Source organism: Macaca fascicularis, chromosome 3 (assembly GCF_037993035.2).
Source record: "Macaca fascicularis isolate 582-1 chromosome 3, T2T-MFA8v1.1".
Lineage (NCBI taxonomy): Eukaryota > Metazoa > Chordata > Mammalia > Primates > Cercopithecidae > Macaca > Macaca fascicularis.
Genome location: NC_088377.1, coordinates 43,054,286 through 43,073,189, shown reverse-complemented (window position 1 = coordinate 43,073,189; position 18,904 = coordinate 43,054,286). Strand labels below are relative to the sequence as shown.

Genomic DNA, 18,904 nt, shown 5'->3' with positions numbered 1-18,904 from the left:
AGAGCTCCGCCCACTGGCAAGTCTCTCTCCGGACCTCAGTTTCCCCTTCCGTTAAACGAGGGGCTTGGGGGATACCAAGGAGGGGTAACTGCTTAGTGAGGATGGGAGGTTTCTTCTGGGGAGATGAATACATTTTGAAACTAGATGGCGAGAGCGGTTGCACAGGACTGTGAATGCACAAATGCCACCACATTAATTGCGTTGAAATAGTTAATTGCATGCGATGTGAAAGTCACCTCATTTAAAGTGTGTAAAAAAGGGGCCTGGGAGAATGCAGTGTATGTGAGAATCACGTGGGACACCCATAGTCTCTGAACCTCGGTTTTCTTGCGTAAACTGGCAAAGAGACCGTGTGAGCCGTGTTCCCTGGGGCCAAGAGATTCCAAGAAGGAAAACCTGGGATTCCTGGGACTAGGATGAGGGCCAGGGGCCGGAAGGGGAGGGGCATGTGGGGATGGCTGGGGTCAGCCCAGATAAGGCTTTCAATACTGAGTAGCAGCGTCTACACAGGTGGAGATCCCTGCATCTCACTTCCTGCAGGGCTGACCAGTGGCCAGAGGTGGGACTGGCCAGGATCGGCCCAACCAAGTCTGAGAGCAGAGGACACTGAGTGAGGGATCCCCTTCGCCACCCTCACTGGCCTGTGGCTCTCCTGACACCACAAGAGAGGTCCAGGAGCTGACTTTGGGTCCTAATGGGGGACACCTTCCTGGCTGCAGGCTGGCAGGGTGGTGTGGTGGTCAGTGTACTGGGCTCTGCGTCTCTGCCCCTACCTGCTGTGTGACGGTGGGCCAGACACCTAACCTCTCTGTGCCTATTTCTTCAATGGTGAACAGGGACACTAGCAGCCCCCACATCCGATCACAGTGGCCTGAAGGTTAAAGGCAAAGGCGGCACGAGACGTACAGTAAGAGCTCTGAGCAGGGAGCTGCCCAGGGAGTTCCACCACCATCTCCCGTCTGGCCACCGAGGAAACCGAGGCTCATGGTGACCTGGCCAGGTCTGTTGGATTCAGGGTCCTTCTCATCCCCAAGATCAGAGAGCTGCCACCAGGGAATGAGCTGGCCCCTAGACACAGCCCAGAAAGCACACAGGGAAGGAAGCCCTGGGGACTTCGCTATGTTATTGCAAAAAAAACATTTATTGCTATTTGAACCCTGCTTTCATGCCTCCATTTCCCAGAAAATGAGCCATGGAGACACCAGGAGAGGCAGGAGACCATCCTCCTTGCACAAAACCCATTCCCTTGGATGCTGTCCTCAGCGAGAGTGGCGGAGGGCCAATCAGGGGGCCCACCCGCAGAGTGGCAGAGGAGGTAGGTTGACCCTGCGGATGTTGAGCTCTGTGGCGAAGGTCCTGGCATTCTGGTAGAAGAGGATAAACTTCTCACGGTCCAGGAGGAAGTTGTGGGAGATGGTGGCCGGCTGCGTGTAGATCTTCAGCTGTGCCCTTCTTGTTGCCCAGGTCCATGGCGGCTGCCAGGGCCAGCTGGTAGTACCCGGCTGCATCAAACGGGTCCTGAAGGGGACAGGCCATGCTCAGCAAAAGGGGGACTCGGAGCCCGTCTTCCCAGAGGCCGTTCCTGTCTCCAGGTCATTCCACATGTCCAGCCAATGCTGGCTCACCCCATGAGCCCCGAAGCCTGTGACACTGCTGTGGTCTCAGCTGCAGGAGGTGGGGATGACCCTGACACCCCTGGAAGCCTTCCTGAGTGTCCCTACGCCCCACTCACCCCAAGCCTCCTGCCCCAGTGCCACCCTCTCTGTAGGCAGTGGCCGCTTTCCCCATGGGCTGAGGTCAGGGCAGATCCTGCCTGCTCTGACAGTTCCATGCAGGACCCGTGGCTCCGAGCCACAGCAGGGGCACAGTGTTGAGTGACCCAGGCTCCCCTCTGGCCCCTGTCCATGCTGACCATTTCCAGGCCCTCCACGGGACAGGCCAGGTACAAAACCATCTCACAGGTGTCCTCTCTGGCAATGTTCCCTGAAATATTGACGGAGTGTGACTCCCCAGACATCCACTCCCATTTTCAATGCATCTTTGGCTCAAACTCACCATACCTGGGTTGGGATGCCGTCTCCCAGACCTCCTCCTTGACCCTCCCATCCCCCACCCGGCTTCTCTCCAGGCACCTCCTCCACATGAGGGTCACCCAAGGGACCTCTCTAAGACCCATGCCTGGCCTGTTCCTCTTTACCATCTCAAGATGGCTCCCAGGGCCAATGACAAAGTCCAAGATGCAGCAGTCCATTCCCTCACTGCCCCGCCCCACACACGGAGCAGGGGCGTGAGAAGGCCCCGAGTCACCGCCACTGCTCATCCAATGCCCCCAGCCCAGCCGAACACTGGACTCTGTGCTGGGTGTGTGGCTGAGCCTAACGTCCTTGCTCCCAGCCTGAGGGACCTGGGAGTGAACACTGACCACAGAGGATGGCCCGGGCTGTGGCAGAGGGAAGCCCAGGAGACCCCAGACTCAGCCAGGGATGGAAGGCAAAGGCTTCCTGAAGGGGTGGGGGCTTCTCAACTAAACAGGAAGGAGCCAGCCAAAGCATATGTCTCTGCGTGTGCCTGTGTGTGTGCTTGTGCATGTTTGTGTGCCTGTGTGTGTGCCTGTGTGTGCGCGTGTCTGTGTGTGCATGTGCATTTGCGTGTGCATTTCCGTGTGCTTGTAGTGTGTGAAGCAGCTAGTGAGCAGCAGGCTGAGCCAGGACACATCTAATCCACCCTATTCCTGGGCTCACTCTCATGTGTAGACTAAAGGGGACCCCATTTTAGAGGCAATTGGCAAAGATGCCCATTTACCTCTGCTTCTCTGCCAGCCTTCCAGGCCCCATCCAGCCCGGCTTTTTCTCCCACTCCTCTGGTCCCTGGGTCCAGAGTCTCCTGTACAAGGAGGAGGGTGTAGCCTTGGAAAGACAGCCGCCCTTGGGGAATTCTGAGGGGGCCTCCCTGTGGGAAGCTGGCCTGCGCTGACAGCATAGTCAGGATGAGGCCCAGAGGGCTGTGCATGGGAAGGAGGTGAAGGAGGCCTCTGCCCCTCGACCCCAACCGTGGACTTTGGCCTCTCAGGTACTACTTGGCCCTTTCCTTTCTCCTGGACAGGTGGAGTGGGCAGCAGGCTTGACCAAGTGAGATAAAGGCCTCTTCTGGGAGGTCGGTCCCCCTGGGTCCCAGGAGAGCCCCTGGGCAGTGAGCAGTGTCCCTCTGGGCCTGACACTTGGCACCTCCCTGTCTGGCTGGGACTTGGGAGGCCACAGGGACCACTTCTGATCACCAGGTGTCGCCAGCACTGGGGAAGGGCCTCCCGGGCAGCCCCAGGCCTGCGGTGGGGGATACGGGGCAGGGTCTTAGGGCTGCCCCAGCTCCTCATGTTGTTCTAAGGCCCCCAAGATTTTGGCCCCTGGACTGGAGTGCCCTGGCCTCTCAGCCCCTAAGGAGCACTGACGCGGTGCCGGTGCGATGCTGAGGAGGGGTCGTGCCTGCTGGGCAGAGGGGTGGAGACACCCCAGGTCTGAGTCTGCCAGTCCCAGCTCTCTACCCCTGCAGGGCTGGGGGCAGAGGGAGCACAACACCTCCCCTCAAGACAGACCCGACCCAGCAAGGTCTCAGCCTGGCTGGCTGGGCCCCCGCCCCACTACACCTGCCCTGAGCTGGGGTTTCCCTGTCTGTGAACCCAATGGTAAGACACTGGTCCCACCCCACCCTTCCTGGGTGGTGTGAAGATTCAAGGTGTCTCGGGACTCCAGGAAGGAGTTGCTCAGTGCAGGCTGGCACCCTGGGCAGGCTTCTTAGAGGAGGCGCCAGGATTTGGGTTGGATCTTACAACATGGACTCAATGTGAGGATGATGCCGTCCTCTGAAATGTCCTTCTCCCAACCCTGTTTTCTTTGTTAAATGCAAATTGACACTTGACTGTCAAGACTCAGTTTGGTGTCACCTCCTCCAGGAGGGCCCCCCTGACTACAATCCTCCTTCTTTACCCAGAGGCCACCATTGCCCACTCATGTGTCAGCCTCCCTGGCTGAGACTGAGTTCTTGAGGGTGGGGCCTGGCCAGCTTGGGAGCTGGGTTGTATCTGCTAACCTTGCCGACTCCTCCAGCTGGGTGCAGAGCTCCAGGGAGGCCACTGGGCCATTCCTAAGGAAGGCTGGAACCCAGGCCTCTGGGGTCTGGGTGGAGATCCCACTCCAAGGGGTCTGGGAACACCCCGTGCCCTACCCCTGCCACCCACCTTCAGGTCATAGAAGATGATGTCACCGAGCACCAGGTACATGTTCACGTAGTAGACGGTCTCCTCGTCGAACTCCAGCGGCGAGTTGCAGAGCTACAGGGCCTTGAGGTAGAAGTGCTCCACCAGCGTGCCATGGCCCAGCCGATGGTGCAGGGCGGCCAGCCGTGGTAGGCCATGCGCTCGTTCAGCTGGACCCCTGGGTGCAGGCCAAAGGTGCAGGTGTGAGGACGTGGCTCCTGGGGGCAGGGAGGGCTCAGGCCCCTCAGGAGCAGGTATGCGGACCCCGGGCTGCATGCCTGGCTTGCCTCCAGGCACCTGTGGTCACCTGGGCAGCTCTGGCCAGTCCCTTCCAGGTTCCCAGACTCACTTTCCCATCTGCAAAGCAGAACTAATAAGGCCTGCCCCTGTCTACTGTGAAGCTTTGGCAAAGTCGGACTTGGATGGCCCAGTTCTGTGTCTACACATAGCCACCTGCCTTTGCTCACTGGTTTTAACCAGGAGAACCCAAAAGCCATGCAGTCTAGGTTCTCCCGGGCTCCCCGGCTCCAGGCAACCCACAGACGTGACATCCGACTCCTCCTGGGTGTGGCACGACCAGAGCCCCCTACCTTGGGGAGTCAGCTGCACACCTACTGTGTAATGGGCCACGGGGCACAAGGCGCTGGGGCATGTGGCCTGCCTAGGGTTCCCTGTCTCTGGAGGGGGACAGACGACCCTGGCACAGCACCAGGGGATGCCCGGCCTTAAGGGGCAGACTGCTGGAAGGGGAACTGGGATTTTATCAGCCAGAGAGCTGCGTGGTTGATGATGGTGGGAAGGGCACAAGAGAAAGGGGATGTGCCACTCAGCCTGGCACAGGGACCAATGAGATGCCTGGCATGTCTGGAAGGCAGAGGGCACACTGGGCGGCCCTTGTGGTCAGCAGCGGGAACAGGCAGAGGAAGCAGAGCTCAGGCAGGCAGGGAGCTCTGCACTGCGTGAGAGACCTTGGGCTGTGCCCCACAGCCGGACGGGGAAGCCAGTTGGGCAGATCTGCCTGCCTGGACAGGAGACCAGGAAAATCCAGCAGCTGTTTCAGCTCCTGGCCTGCAGACCTGGAGGCTGGGCTCTGGCAAAGTGTGGGTCCTTATCCCGGTACCTCTCTGAGCCTCAGTTTCCTCATCTGGAAGATGGGGACAGGACTTCTCACTCATGGTTGCTTGAGGTCATCAGGTACAAGGGTAGAACCATTGTCACGTCCAGGCCCCGAGCGTTTGTCTCGGGCAGGGGCATGGTCATTATCATTCCCGGTGAGACCACTTGGACACTCATGTGCACGGGTGGCCCTGCCTCCAGGTGGGAGACCTCTACCCTGCCACACCTGTGCCTCAGCCCTCCAGGTGCCTCACTGAGGCCCACCCACATCAGCCCACAGGCCAGCTCACCCGGTAGAAGGACATGCCTTCCACCCGCTCCCAGGCCCCATTGAAGAAGATGTCTCCAGCTGCCTCAAACAGCTCCAGCCCCAGGTTGGGGTCGCCTGTGTACAGGTCCACATTCTGTGCCACCTGAAAGGAGACAGAAGTTCCCTCAAGACCCACACCTAGCGAGGTGGCCACGCGCACCTTTGCCAGCCTCCTTCCTCTCACACACTACAGGTACACCTGAGCATTTTTCAGACCCTGTGCATGAGGGCTGCCCCCACCACTGGCATGAGGACAATGAACTGATACACCTGAGTGCCAGGAGGTGACAGAGCAGCTGCAGCCCAGGAGCCCAACACCTGTGAATCCTACCACCAGGGCTAGCCCTAGCCCACTCCCCCTGCACTCAAACCAGTCTCCGTGGCCCCCAGATTGCTGGGAGCCCAGCCCCTGGCTCCTTTCTGCGTTGCCACATCCCTGCCACATCAGCAGTGTTTGTGGGTGGGCCTGGTCTCCTCCTGGCCATGAGCTCTTGATCCTTCTCCTCACCTCAAGGAGGTATACAGCAGGTGCTCAATAATGAAAACTTCACCAGGCTCGTGGGCTTCACAATTTGTTCCAGATCACACTGTGTTTGGGAAAGCCTCTGAAAACAGCCACTATGATAGATTCATTTTGTAAGGAGATGTGCCACGTGTCGCTTGGAGCAAGTTCTGTGTGTTAACTGAGTGGTCGCATTATTTGAGCATGTGCTGTATACCAGCAGATGCTGTGCACTGTGAGGGGCCACGCCTCTGCCCTCAGGGAAAAAATGCTGGCCACTGGGGGAGGATGTGAGGGAACCAGTTGGAGGGAGGGAAAAGGCACACAACAGGTACTCAGCAGCGGTTTAGGAATGAGTGGATGGATGAATGAATGGATGAGAAGATGTAGACACATGGATGGATGGATGGGCGTGTGGCTAGATTAATGCTTGGATGGATGGATGGAATGATGTGTGTATGTCTGTATGTATGTATGGGTGGGTAGATAATGTATGGATGGGTGGAGGGTAGATGATGTATGTACATGTGGATGGATACATGGTGGATAGACGAATGTATGGATAAACAAATAGATAGATGAATGGAGGGATGGATTAATAGGTAGATAGGTGGGTGGATGGATGATGGAAGAATGGATGGATGAACAGGTGGATGGATGGATGATGGAAGCATGGATGGATGGATGATGGAAGCATGGATAGATGATGGATAAATAGATATGTGGATGGATGATGGATGGATGGAAGGATGAACGGACAGATGGATGGAACAACAGGTGAATGGATAGATAAAAGGATGGATGAATGGACAGATGGATGGATGATGGATGGATGGAAAGATGAACAGATGAATGGATAAATGGACAGATGGATGAATGGTGGATGGATGGAAGGATAGGTGAACAGGTGAATGGATAGTTGATGGAAGGATGAATGGACGGATGGATGGATGAACAGGTGAATGGATGGATGATAAAAGGATGGATGGATGGATGATGGATGGAAGGATGAACAGATGAATGGATGGATGATGGAAAGATGGATGGATGGAAGGATGGATGAATGGATGGATGGAAGGATGAACAGGAGATGAGTGGATGGATGGATGGATATATGGTTGAATGGATGGATGAAGGATGGATGGATGGAAGAATGAACAGGTGAATGGATGATGGAAGGATGGAAGAATGGATGGAGGGATGGATGAACAGGTGAATGGATGGATGGAGGATAAAAGGATGGATGATGAATGAATGGATGGATCATGGATGGATGGAAGATGGTTGAATGGATAACGGAAAGATGGAAGGATGGACGGATGGACGGACCAAGAGGTGAACAGAAGAATGATGGATGGATAGAAGGATGAACAGTTGGATGGATGATGGAAAGATGGAAGGATGGATGGATGGATGGATGGATGGACGAACAGGTGAATAGATGGATGGAGAGGTGAATGAATGGATGATAAAAGGATGGATGGATGGATGGTTGCATGGAAAGACGAACAGGTGAATGGATGGATGATGGAAGGATGGATGGATGGATGGAAGGACCCACAGGTGTATGGGAAGATGATGGATAGATGATGGATAGAAGGATGAGCAGGTAAACAGATAGATGATGGAAGGATGAATGGATGGGTGGATGGACAGAGAGTGAACAGCACAGGGGTCCTCCTGCATCCCTTGTCACTCACCTGGATGTACAGGTCCACCAGCTCGCTCTGCCGCAGGATGTAATAGATCTTCCCTGCTTGCAGCCAGGCATGCGCCTCCTTCTCTTTCCTCTGGAGGTCAAAGAAAATCTCCAGACTTCGTTTGGTGTAGTCCAGAGCGGATTTGTAGGCTCTGGAATCAGACACAGGTGTCAGAACAAGGGCTCTCATCCTCCTGGAACCAGTCTGCCTCCTCCCGTGGGTCTGGCGACAGATGAACCTGGAATGTGCAGATTGGGAACAGCCCTCTTGTGTGTGCAGTGTTCTGCCCTTCCCAGGCTGCTGGGAGGGCCAGGGTGAACACACACGGCATGGAAAAGATGAAGGACATCCTTCTGAGGGAATCGAGCATCATGCTGCCCTGTGGCAGGAGGAGTGTGCTAGTCCATCTCCCCTGCCTCCCAGACATGGCCTGTGTCTTCTCCAGATGCACCAGGAGCCGTTAGTGTTCAGAGGCTATCTGGGCCGATGATTCTCAAGGTGTGCAGGCATCACAGTCACCCGGAGGCCTGTCCTTATAGCTTGCTGGCCCTGCCCCCAGAGCTTCCGGCTCCACAGGCCTGGGGCAGGCCCTAGAACTCCCACTTGCCACAAACTCCTAGGTGACATGGATGCTGCTCTACTGGTCCAGGGACTACACTTTGAGAAGCATGGCTCTAGCACACTGGCCCATTTTCCTTCTGTGAACCTGAGGCCAAGACTGGAGCCAGTCTCCCAGGTCCCCATGGAATCTGGCTCCTTCCCTGTTCTCTCAGTAAGTCCAACACTCGAGGGGGGTGTGACTGCAGCAATGTCACTGGGCCCTATGGGTGGGGTGGCCAGGGCCATGGTTACCCCACCAGGTCAGGATGCTTGAGGGAAGCTGAGTAGGCCACATATGGGACGTGAGACCTTGAAACCCTGCCCCAGGGAAGCAGGTGACACAACTGGCTCTGTCTTCTGTGGGAGAGAAGCCACAGGTGGCTGCTGTGGTCACATTTAAGGGGACAGATGAAGGCCAGGAGTGAAGATTCAGGGCAGGCAGAGGTCAGATGTCAAAAGCCACCATAATAGGAAGAACAGTCCAGAGTGCCCGTACTGCCTCTGCTGGGGTTGAGATGACCTTTGACCCAACAAGGGAGGCTCAAGCTGGGACTCACGGGCCAGCAGCAGCCCTGGGACGACCCCAGGCCCACCAGCTCAAAGCATCTGATGCCAAATAACCAAATGATCAAAAGGAGAGGGGCTGATGGCGCCCTGGGCCAGCTTCGCCGTGCTCCCCTCCCTGCCCTGCCCGCCCCCACCTCCACCACTGCAAAGCCAGCCCTTACCACTCCGTGCCCAGGGACAGGTAGAGCTGACTGATGGTCTCCAGGATCTGCCCCTCCAGCACCTTGTCGGCCACTTTGTGGGTCAGGGAGAGCTGGAGCTTGTGGTAGATGACACACTGGGCCTTCCTGGGCATGATGACGCTGTAGAAGTAGCACAGCCACTGGACGGCCCGCAGCTGGCCTGGGCAGAAGACAAAAGGGAAGATGTTAGTCTCCCAGCATTGAAGCGAGGCTGGCTGTTCTCGGAGGCCCCTGCGCCATGCTTGCCTCTTTCATACCTCTGTGAGCCTGGGCCCCATAGGCGGGGAGCCTGAGCGCAGACAGGCCATGCACCTGTGCAAGGGCAGATGCAAAGCACACCGTGACATGGGCACAGCTTGGTGCAGATGCTCATGGTACAGGCCGGCCTTCTTTACAACTCCCAGGGCTGAGGTCCGGGCCAGGCTCGGCCCCTGCACCAGGCCATCTATTTCTGCTTCACAAAGTCCCTCTGGTCAGGACCAGGGCCACCTTCAGCCTGAGCTGATGAGGCCAGGGGCACAAGTAGCCCCTGTCACAGATGGAACTCGCAGAGAGCAAAGCCAAGCGTCATGTCTGCCACACACGGCATCATGTTGGGGGAATGGGATTCAAAGCCGGCCCCTGGTGTTCCCACACATGCTTCTCTCATGCAACCAGGCTCCCAAGCCACAGGCTCACTGGCCTCTCCCAAAGCCAGGGCGCTGGGAATGGTGGAAAGCTTCTGATTTTCTAGTGTGAGAAACATTCCGGAGATTAATACAGGAAACCAGGTATGCTGAATGGACATCTGAATGGACATCTGTCACACACGCCTCCCAACAACAGCTGAATACACAGTCCTCTCGAGCACCCATGGGACATTCCCCATGACAGACCATGTGCCAGGTCACAAAATGAGCCTCAGTTCATTTTGTGAGAGAAGGACTGAGACCAAAGCAGAGGTGTTCTTCAGCTGTACTGGCATGAACACTCGAAATCGACAGTGAAGGAAATGTGGGAAATTCAAAAATATGTGGAAATTACACACTCCTAAACAACCAGTGAGTCAAAGAGACCATCAGGGAAACCGAAAACTAATTGGAGAAGAATGCAAACAAATGCACAGCCCGGGCCAGCGCGGTGGCTCACGCCTCTCATCCCAGCACTGTGGGAGGTCGAGGCGGGAGGATCGCTTGAGTCCAGGAGTTTGAGATCAGCCTGGGAAACATGCTGAAATCCTGTCTCTATTAAAAAAAAAAAAAAAAAAAAAAAAAATTAGGCCGGGGTGGTGGTGGTGCACATACATCTGTAATTCCAGCTACTCGGGAGGCTGAGGCATGAGAATGGCTTGAATCTGGGTAAAAGTTCCATTGAGCCAAGATTGCACCACTACACCCCAGCCTGGCAATAGAGCAAAACTCTGTCTTAAAAAAAAAAAAAAAAAAAAAAAAAGCACAGCGTATCAAAAATTCCAAGATGCAGCTAAGACAGTGCTGAAAGGGAAATTTATAACTGCAAATGTCTACATTCAAAGAAAGAAGAAAAATCTCAAATCAAAAACCTAACCTTCCGCCTTGAGAAACTAGAAAAAGAACTAAACGCAAAGTGAATAAAAGGAAGAAAATAATAAATGTGAGAGTGGAAATGGGAAGTAAAAATACAGAGAATGGAAAAACAAGACATAATCAACAGAACCGAAGGTGGATTTTTTGAAAATAATAACAAAATTGACAAATCTTTCACCAGACTAACCAAGAAAAGAAAGACAGGACACAAATGACTAAAATCAGAGACTGAGCACCATGGCTCACGCCTGTCATCCCAGCGCTTTGTGAGGCGGAAGTGGAAGGATCGCTGAGGCCAGCATTCAAGACCAGCCTGGGGGAATATGATGAGACCCCAACTTTAATAAAAATAAATAAATAATTAAAAGCCCAAGTTTCTAAAATCAGAAATGAAAGAGGAAACATTATTGCCGACCTGACAGAAATAAAAGGATTCCATGAAAACACCACGAACAATTGTACACCAAGAAATCAGACCATCCAGACACAACAGCCACACTCCTAGAAGGACACAAACTACCGAAAGTGACTCAAAAATGACCCCAAGTAGCATGTGGGGTATCAGCGGCGCCCTCGGTCTCCTCGACCGTTCAGCGCAGGGTGGGGAGACAGGGAAGCATGATCCCCGTTCCCTGGCCTGCATTTCCGAGTCTGAATCCCCCAGCACCCCGGGGAGGGCCTCGTAGGAGGAGGTGTCACAGGCTGTTGTGCCAGGAGCAACCGGAGGCTGCAGTGGGGGCTGGCGCGCTGGGTTCCTGGAGGGTCTCCTTCCAGTCAGAGAATGCCCCTGGGGAAGAAGCCTGGGTCAGAACCCCCCACCCCTCCTTGGGCAGATATATGGGACCAGGGCCCCTTCACACGGTCCTTTCCAAAATCTCATCCCTCCTAGGGCCAGGACTGGGTGCCAGGCCTGTGCTGGGAAATGGGCAGGTTTCGTCACAGTCCTTCCTGGCCCAGGCCACAGGAGGCACCTCTGAGTGGTCTCACGATGCCATGACAAAGCGCTGCAAGACAGAGGGGACTCAACAGTATCCCTCGACTCAGCCATTTTCCTGGACTCAACTTCCTCATCTATCCTCTGCGGCCTAGATTTCGGACAGCCCTGCCCACCTACTGTCCGTTCACTGCTCAGTCTGCAGTGACTGTTCAATAGCACCCCATGGCTCCCCAGTGCTCTTGGGGAAAAGGCCAAGCCACAGCCTGAGGCCCCAGGCCCTGCTTAGCTCTCCAGAAGAGCTTCTCACCATCCAGCACCCAACCCACCCACTGTCAACTCTGCACCTCCCTGCATAAGCCCTGCTCACTCACCCCCTCTCACACCTCACTCATCCCTGCTCACACTCCCGCTCACTCACCCCCGCTCATACTCCCACTCACTCACCCCACTCACTCATCCCCGCTCACACCCCACTCATCCCCGCTCACACTCCTGTTCACTCACACCCCATTCACTCACCCCCACTCACACCCCACTCATCCCCGCTCACACTCTCATTCACTCACCCCATCAAACCTCCGCTCACCAGCACTCACCCCCACTCCCTCAACCCTGGGCCTTCACACAGGCTACATCACCAGCCCCCCCTCCACCACCAGCCCCTCATCCACCACCTATTACTTGACTAAATCCTCTCAACCCTCTGGTTCTAGACTAAAGAGACTTCCCTAACCCGGGGCCAAGTGCTGCCCCACCATCACGCCACTCACCCTTTTGTGGCTTCTGTGGCCTGAAGCTCACATTCCTACGCTCAGTGTCTGCCACCCCAGGACCCTACAAGCCCCATTTGTGGGTGGGGCCTGGCACACTCTGCACACAGCCCCTCCCAGCCACTACCCTGGCCTCCGGGGCAGCTGGAGAGCCACTTGCCTTTGCTCCAGAGACTTTGGCAGAGGGTGGAACCACCCCCTCCCTGAGGCAAACCTACAACAACCTTCCCTTCCCCACTGGCTTCCCGGCCTCCTCTGGAACCTTGTGCCTGCATCCCAAATGTACTGGGATTGATCCCATTCCCCGGGAAGTTCCAAGAGCCCTTGGTGCGTCCACATCACCAGGCTGTCCACATGTGGACCCTGAGGGGAAGAGACAGAGCCGCAGAGGGGAGACGGGAGGGCCTCCCTGAATCAGCCCCTCAGGAAGGAGCAGACCTTTCAGGGACATCAGTTGAGGCCCCTGCAACCTAAGGCTCTGAATTCTGCTACCCGCTGAGGGCAGTGTGGCCTCCCATCTCTGAGGCAGAGCACAGGGTGAACTGCAGCTTCTCCAGGTCATGAAGAAGGAACCCACAGCTATATGTGGGCCCCAGCACTGGAAAGGATGCCCCACCTCGGTCGGGGACCAGGCGGGGGTCAGCATGTTCATTGGAAGAAGTGTGGGACCCCACGGCCTCCAGTGCCAGAGTAGACGGGAGGTTCAGGCCCACCTCAGGCGACATCCTCCAAGCCCCCAGCCCACACCACAGAGGGGTGACTGTCGCATACAATGCCCACCGTACTCAGCTCTGTCACCACCCCCCGCGTTACCCCAAGGCCCAGCTCATAACCAGAGGAAGCCTGAGCCACGCGCAAAACCCACCTTGTTCCTGCGGCTGCTCGGTCTCAGCTTCCTCTACTGAGTCTGGCAAGGGAGAAAAGAGAAGCAATGAACACCCCCAGCCAGCACCTCTGGTTCCATGTCAGGTTCAGCTGGGTGTCGGTGTTGCAGGGTGAGAGCATTGCAGGGTGCAGGGGTTCAAAGTAATATCATCCAAGGGCCGGGCGCGGTGGCTCAAGCCTGTAATTCCAGCACTTTGGGAGGCTGAGACGGGCGAATCACGACGTCAGGAGATTGAGATCATCCTGGCTAACACGGTGAAATCCCGTCTCTACTAAAACATACAAAAAACTAGCCGGGCGAGGTGGCAGGCGCCTGTAGTCCCAGCTACTTGGGAGGCTGAGGCAGGAGAATGGCGTAAACCCGGGAGGCGGAGCTTGCAGTGAGCTGAGATCCGGCCACTGCACTCCAGCCTGGGCGACAGAGCGAGACTCCATCTCAAAAAAAAAAAAAAAAAAAAAAAAAGAAAGTAATATCATCCTCTTCCCTCCTGGATCATGGGAACATCACTGGGGGGTGTATACTTTCTGTGATATGGGGAGTAATATCGTCTTCTGTGCCTTGGAATATTAAGAACAATATCATGGGGGGGCGTGTACATCTTCTGCAATATTGGAAATAATATTATCCTCTCTCCCCCTGCATACTAGGAAAGATAACAGAGTGGGTGTTCACCTCCCGTGATATGGGGATTAATACCATCTTCTCCCCTTCCGGATAGCAGGAAGAGTATCACACGGGGGTGTACAGTGTCTGCGATACTGGCAGTAATATCAACCTCTCAGCCTTGGAATATTAAGAAGAATATCACAGGGTGGATGTACACCCACGGCCATATTGGGAGTAATATCAGTCTCTCCTCTCCATGGATATTAGGAATAATATCCCAGGATGTACGCCTCCTGCTCTATGGGGAGTCATATCATCCTCTCCCTTCCAGGATATTAATAACAATATCACAGGGCGGGTGAACACTGCCTACGATACTGGAATTATTATCATCCTCTCCCCCTCCAGATACTAGGAACCATATCACAGAAGAGCTGTACCCTCCCTGCGATATTGGGAGTAATATCATACGCTTCTTCCATGAGTATTAGGAGCAATATCACCGGGTGACTGTCCATTCATTGCTATGTTGGGAATCATGTCATACTTTACTCCCTGGATATTAGGATCAGTGTCACAGTGTGAGTGTACACCTACTGCGATATTAAAACTAAGATCATGCTCTCTGTCCCTGGATATTAGGAACAACATCACAGGTAGGTGTACACTCCCTCGATATTAGGAGCAATAATATGATTAATTAGTAAACATCAATGATCAATTTTAATAATTATCAGGCTGGTCTCGAACTCTTGACCTCAGGTGATCTGCCCGCCTCAGCCTCCCAAAATGCTGGAATTACAGGGGTGAGCCATCGCGTCCAGCCAACACTTCTTTACATCTCTTTTTGGACCTCAAATTTAGCATGCCCAAAATGCACTTTTGATTCCTCCTGCTATAACCCACTCCTCCCATAGTCTTCCCGATCCCAATAACAGCATCTCTAGCCTTCCAGTTACTCAGGCCAAAATCCTTGACATCATCCTTAAAACTTCTTTTTCTCTCTCTTGTCATCCAAGAGAGAGACTCTCCTTTCAAAATAAATGCCAGATCTAACCCCTTCTCACCTTCCTCATCATTTCCAACCACGTCCAGCCCTCATCATAGTGCTCTGGGTTACTGTAAAAGCCTCCCAATCGCCAGGCAGAGTGGCTCACGCCTGTAATCCCAAGCACTTTGGTAGGCCAAGGCAGGTGGATCATCAGAGGTCAGGAGTTCAAGACCAGCCTGGACAACATGGTGAAACCCCTCTACTAAAAATACAAAAAATTAGCCGAGCATGGTGGTGGGTGCCTGTAATCCCAGCTATTCGGAAGGCTGAAGCAGGAGAATCACTTGAACTCAGAAGGCAGAGGTTAGAGTGAGCCGAGATCGTGCCATTGCACTGCAGCCTGGATGACAAGAGCGAAACTCCATCTCAGAAGGTTAAAAAAAAAAAACAGCCTCCCAACCCAACTCTCTCCTTCCGCCTTTCACCCTGCCCTGCATTCTACCTTCCACTCTCAAACATTTCAGAAAAAAAAAATATATATCCACAGAGAGAGAAAAAGAAAGTGCAAATGGGGTGAAATGTTTGGGGAATCTGAGGGAAGACCATACGGGAATTCTCTGTACTATTTTTGCAACTGTTCAATAAGTCTGGATTATTTCGAATTCAAGAGTTAAAGAAAGAAAGAAAAAAAATCTCCCTTAGTGAATCCATCCTGTATTTCCCCTGGCAACTTAAGGACGCTCTCAACTAAGCACATCTATTTTTTCATGAACACTTAAAGAACCCTTGCCTAGTTTTGACTTTCTGTGCTTGGCAGAAGTGTGTGTGTGTGTGTGTGTGTGTGTGTGTGTGTGTGTGTGTGTATTTCATATATATGTGTGTGTGTATACATGTGTGTGTGTGTGTTTTGTGTATATAGAGGGAGAAATATATATGTGTGTGTATATATAAATCTATATTGTATATTTACTATGGTAATATATATATCTGTGTGTGTGTGTACATATATTACATACCCCATAGCCTGTCCTTAACCAGTTCTAAACTTAGTGGGAAAAATACATACCTAAGCAGAGAATATCAAAATAATATGATGAATGTTTTGATACAGGGATGTGTTGCTATGGAACACGTTGCTAAGACACAAAACCTCCTAGATGGGACAATGAATGAACGAAGCTTTGCACCTATAGGCACCCCCTCTGATATCCCCACAAACGTTTATAGTTATATGCATTTGCTTCCCCCAGGACCCCCGTTTCATAAGGGTTAGTCCTAGAGCCTAGCAAGTTCCTACTACGGCTGGCACACATATGCCATTCAAGAAAGAATGACTGAGTGAATGACGAGTTAAGAACCATTTGTCAGCCAGTGCTCAGTAACACAACATGCACTGGTATGCAAATTATATTTTTGTTGAAAGCAAGGGCAGGATCACAAATTATCCTTCCAGAGAAAGCAAACCTCAAAAGCTTCTTTACCCTACTAAAGCACATTATAAGAAGCTCCCCTTATATAAAAGAAAACCTCCTCGTTCATTATCAATGGCGTGTAAACCAATAAGCCTTCACCTCTGATGACATCTCTTCCGTCCCCAGGGCTAGATAAAGGAGGTTCCGGAAACCCTGGTAGTTGTGAAGGCGGCTCCCAGCTCTGACACTCTTGAACCCTGCGGGCGCGGAGGTCACACAGCAGAACAACCAAGGGAAGCATCATCAGGTTTCGAATATGTTTGAACCAGAGACGGCAAATAGGCTTCAACCAGCTGAAAACACCAGAGATTCATGGTGGCCACCTGAGGGGTTGTGCTCTTAAAAAACAAAAATTAAAAATAAAATTAAAAAATTAAGAAAGGAAGGGGTCAAGAATCCATTAGGTCTGACTGAGATGTGTATCAGTGACTAACACCCCGTAAGGCAAAAGTGCTCCGGTGCGCTTTGGGTTCTCTTCAGCAGTATTTAAAGGCGTGTGCTTCCCTAAGACTAAGCCACGGGAATACCCACAGCAACACTGCCAGGAGAAACGTCTCACATGGATTTGGCTAGAAATACAGTTGTCTTTAACAAATTAACACTGAATAAATCCTGCCTTATTAGAGCCTGAGAGGATGACATTCTCAATGATAACAGTTATCACTACAATCTCCAAACATCTGCGATCCTGCAAGGAGGAACTGTGACAGCGCAGGTCACGTGTCCAGAATGCTTCCCAGACTGCCTGTTACAGAATAAAAGAAATGAACCCCCCCCCAAGAATGTCTTCTCTCACATTTAGCCAGTTGTTCCTTTGTGTGCATCTCTGTGCTAAAATGGCCATTCTTCCCCACAGCCTGAAGTCATATGCTACAATAAATGAGACTCACATGAAGCCAGAAACGTGCAGATGCGAGGAAACCAACACAAACGAAATGGGCTGGAGAGTGTGGCCAGGAGGATGGTACTTCCCAGGAAGCAATTACTTCATCTCTGCCCATGAAGCAGGCAGCTGTCACTGTCCCCCAGGACCACACCAGCCACTCGAAGTACGTTCTAACCAAACTACCTCCAACAGTCAACATCAATACACCACACAATTGGCTTCTGAAAGGACACCTTGCAACCAACAAGAAACTGTAAGCACAACTTTGAAAACCTGTGCAACTAAAAACCTTGGAAAGGGATAAACACTGCCACATTTTGACTCAAATACTGTTACGGGGTAGCACTGCAATAATTCACTGAAACAAAAGAATGAATGAGGAATACGTTTATATAGGAATCAGAGGAAACATGACTAAACATTTAAAGAAATAGGTCAAGAAACTGCTAGGTTCAAATGCTACCGTGAGACACTGTCAGGGCCTTAGGCAAATTCACTTCTCTTGGTCCTGTTTCTAGGTTCATCAAAAACCAGCTTTGGACTAGGGAATCTGTTGCTTCCCAAAGTCTTCCTTCTGTGATTCCAGCCCAGATTTTAGAACTGCTCTCCCACTTGGTATATGAATGTGCTTTCTGTGTAGAATAGCAAGAGTACATTTCTGTGTTGAATGAGGTTTGGGACCTACTCTATGAGGCAGAATATCATCATGTAACTTTAAGCATGACGACAAGGCGCACTCTAGAATAAGGATAACACATAAGATGTGGCCATACACCTGTGTGTGCCTGGCAGGGAGATGGAGAAGTCTCATTTAATGAAGCCGCGGTGCCTGTTGCACCTGAATATCCTCAGTCCACGTCAAGTTCACAACGTCCTTCTGACATCAAACGACAGATATCACATACTTTTCCATACTTTCTACCCAAGATTAAAATATGCAGAGCACCGTGATAAAGACGCCTCCATCCCCAGAATGTTGGCTCTCGTTCTGTAGAATTACATACTTGAGGTACAAAATGATCACCAGGCTGCAGCGGCAAGCAAGACTGGGCTCCGTGGGGACAGCAGGCCCTGCAGCAGCCACCACTCCTGTCCCCACAGTCTGATGCAGCTGCAGAGAAGCTGTGGTTGAGGCCATTCACTTTGTGAGAGAACCACACAGGAGGGAAAAGGTAGGGGAGGTAGGGAAGAGGGCAATGTCAGGCCTCTGAGCCCAATCCAAGCCACCGCATCCCCTGTGACTTGCACGTATACACCCAGATGGCCTGAAGTAACTGAAGAATCACAAAAGAAGTGCAAATGCCCTGTCCCACCTTAACTGATGACATTTTACCACAAAAGAAGTGAAAATGGCCAGTCCTTGCCTTAAGGGATGATATTATCTTGTGAAATTCCTTTTCCTGGCTCATCCTGGCTCAAAAAGCTCCCCCACTGAGCAATTTGTGACCCCCCACTCCTGTCCGCCAGAGCCAGAGAACAACCCCCCTTTGACTGTAATTTTCCTTTACCTACCCAAAGCCTATAAAACGGCCCCACCCTTATCTCCCTTCCCTGACTCTCTTTTTCGGACTCAGCCCGCCTGCACC

The 18,904-nt window shown here is 52.8% G+C and overlaps 2 long non-coding RNA genes across 2 annotated transcripts; one reads left to right on the top strand and one right to left on the bottom strand.

Annotated features, from left to right (window-relative positions):
• Positions 1-835: 835 nt before the first annotated feature.
• On the top strand, positions 836-6,045 carry LOC141409998 (uncharacterized). The gene is made up of 2 exons (XR_012433184.1): positions 836-1,315; positions 1,465-6,045. It is a non-coding gene; the product is annotated as an uncharacterized lncRNA (long non-coding RNA).
• Positions 1,121-4,869, bottom strand: LOC135970069 (uncharacterized). The gene is made up of 2 exons (XR_010585511.2): positions 4,232-4,869; positions 1,121-1,518 (listed from the first exon to the last, which is right to left on the bottom strand). It is a non-coding gene; the product is annotated as an uncharacterized lncRNA (long non-coding RNA).
• Positions 6,046-18,904: the final 12,859 nt, after the last annotated feature.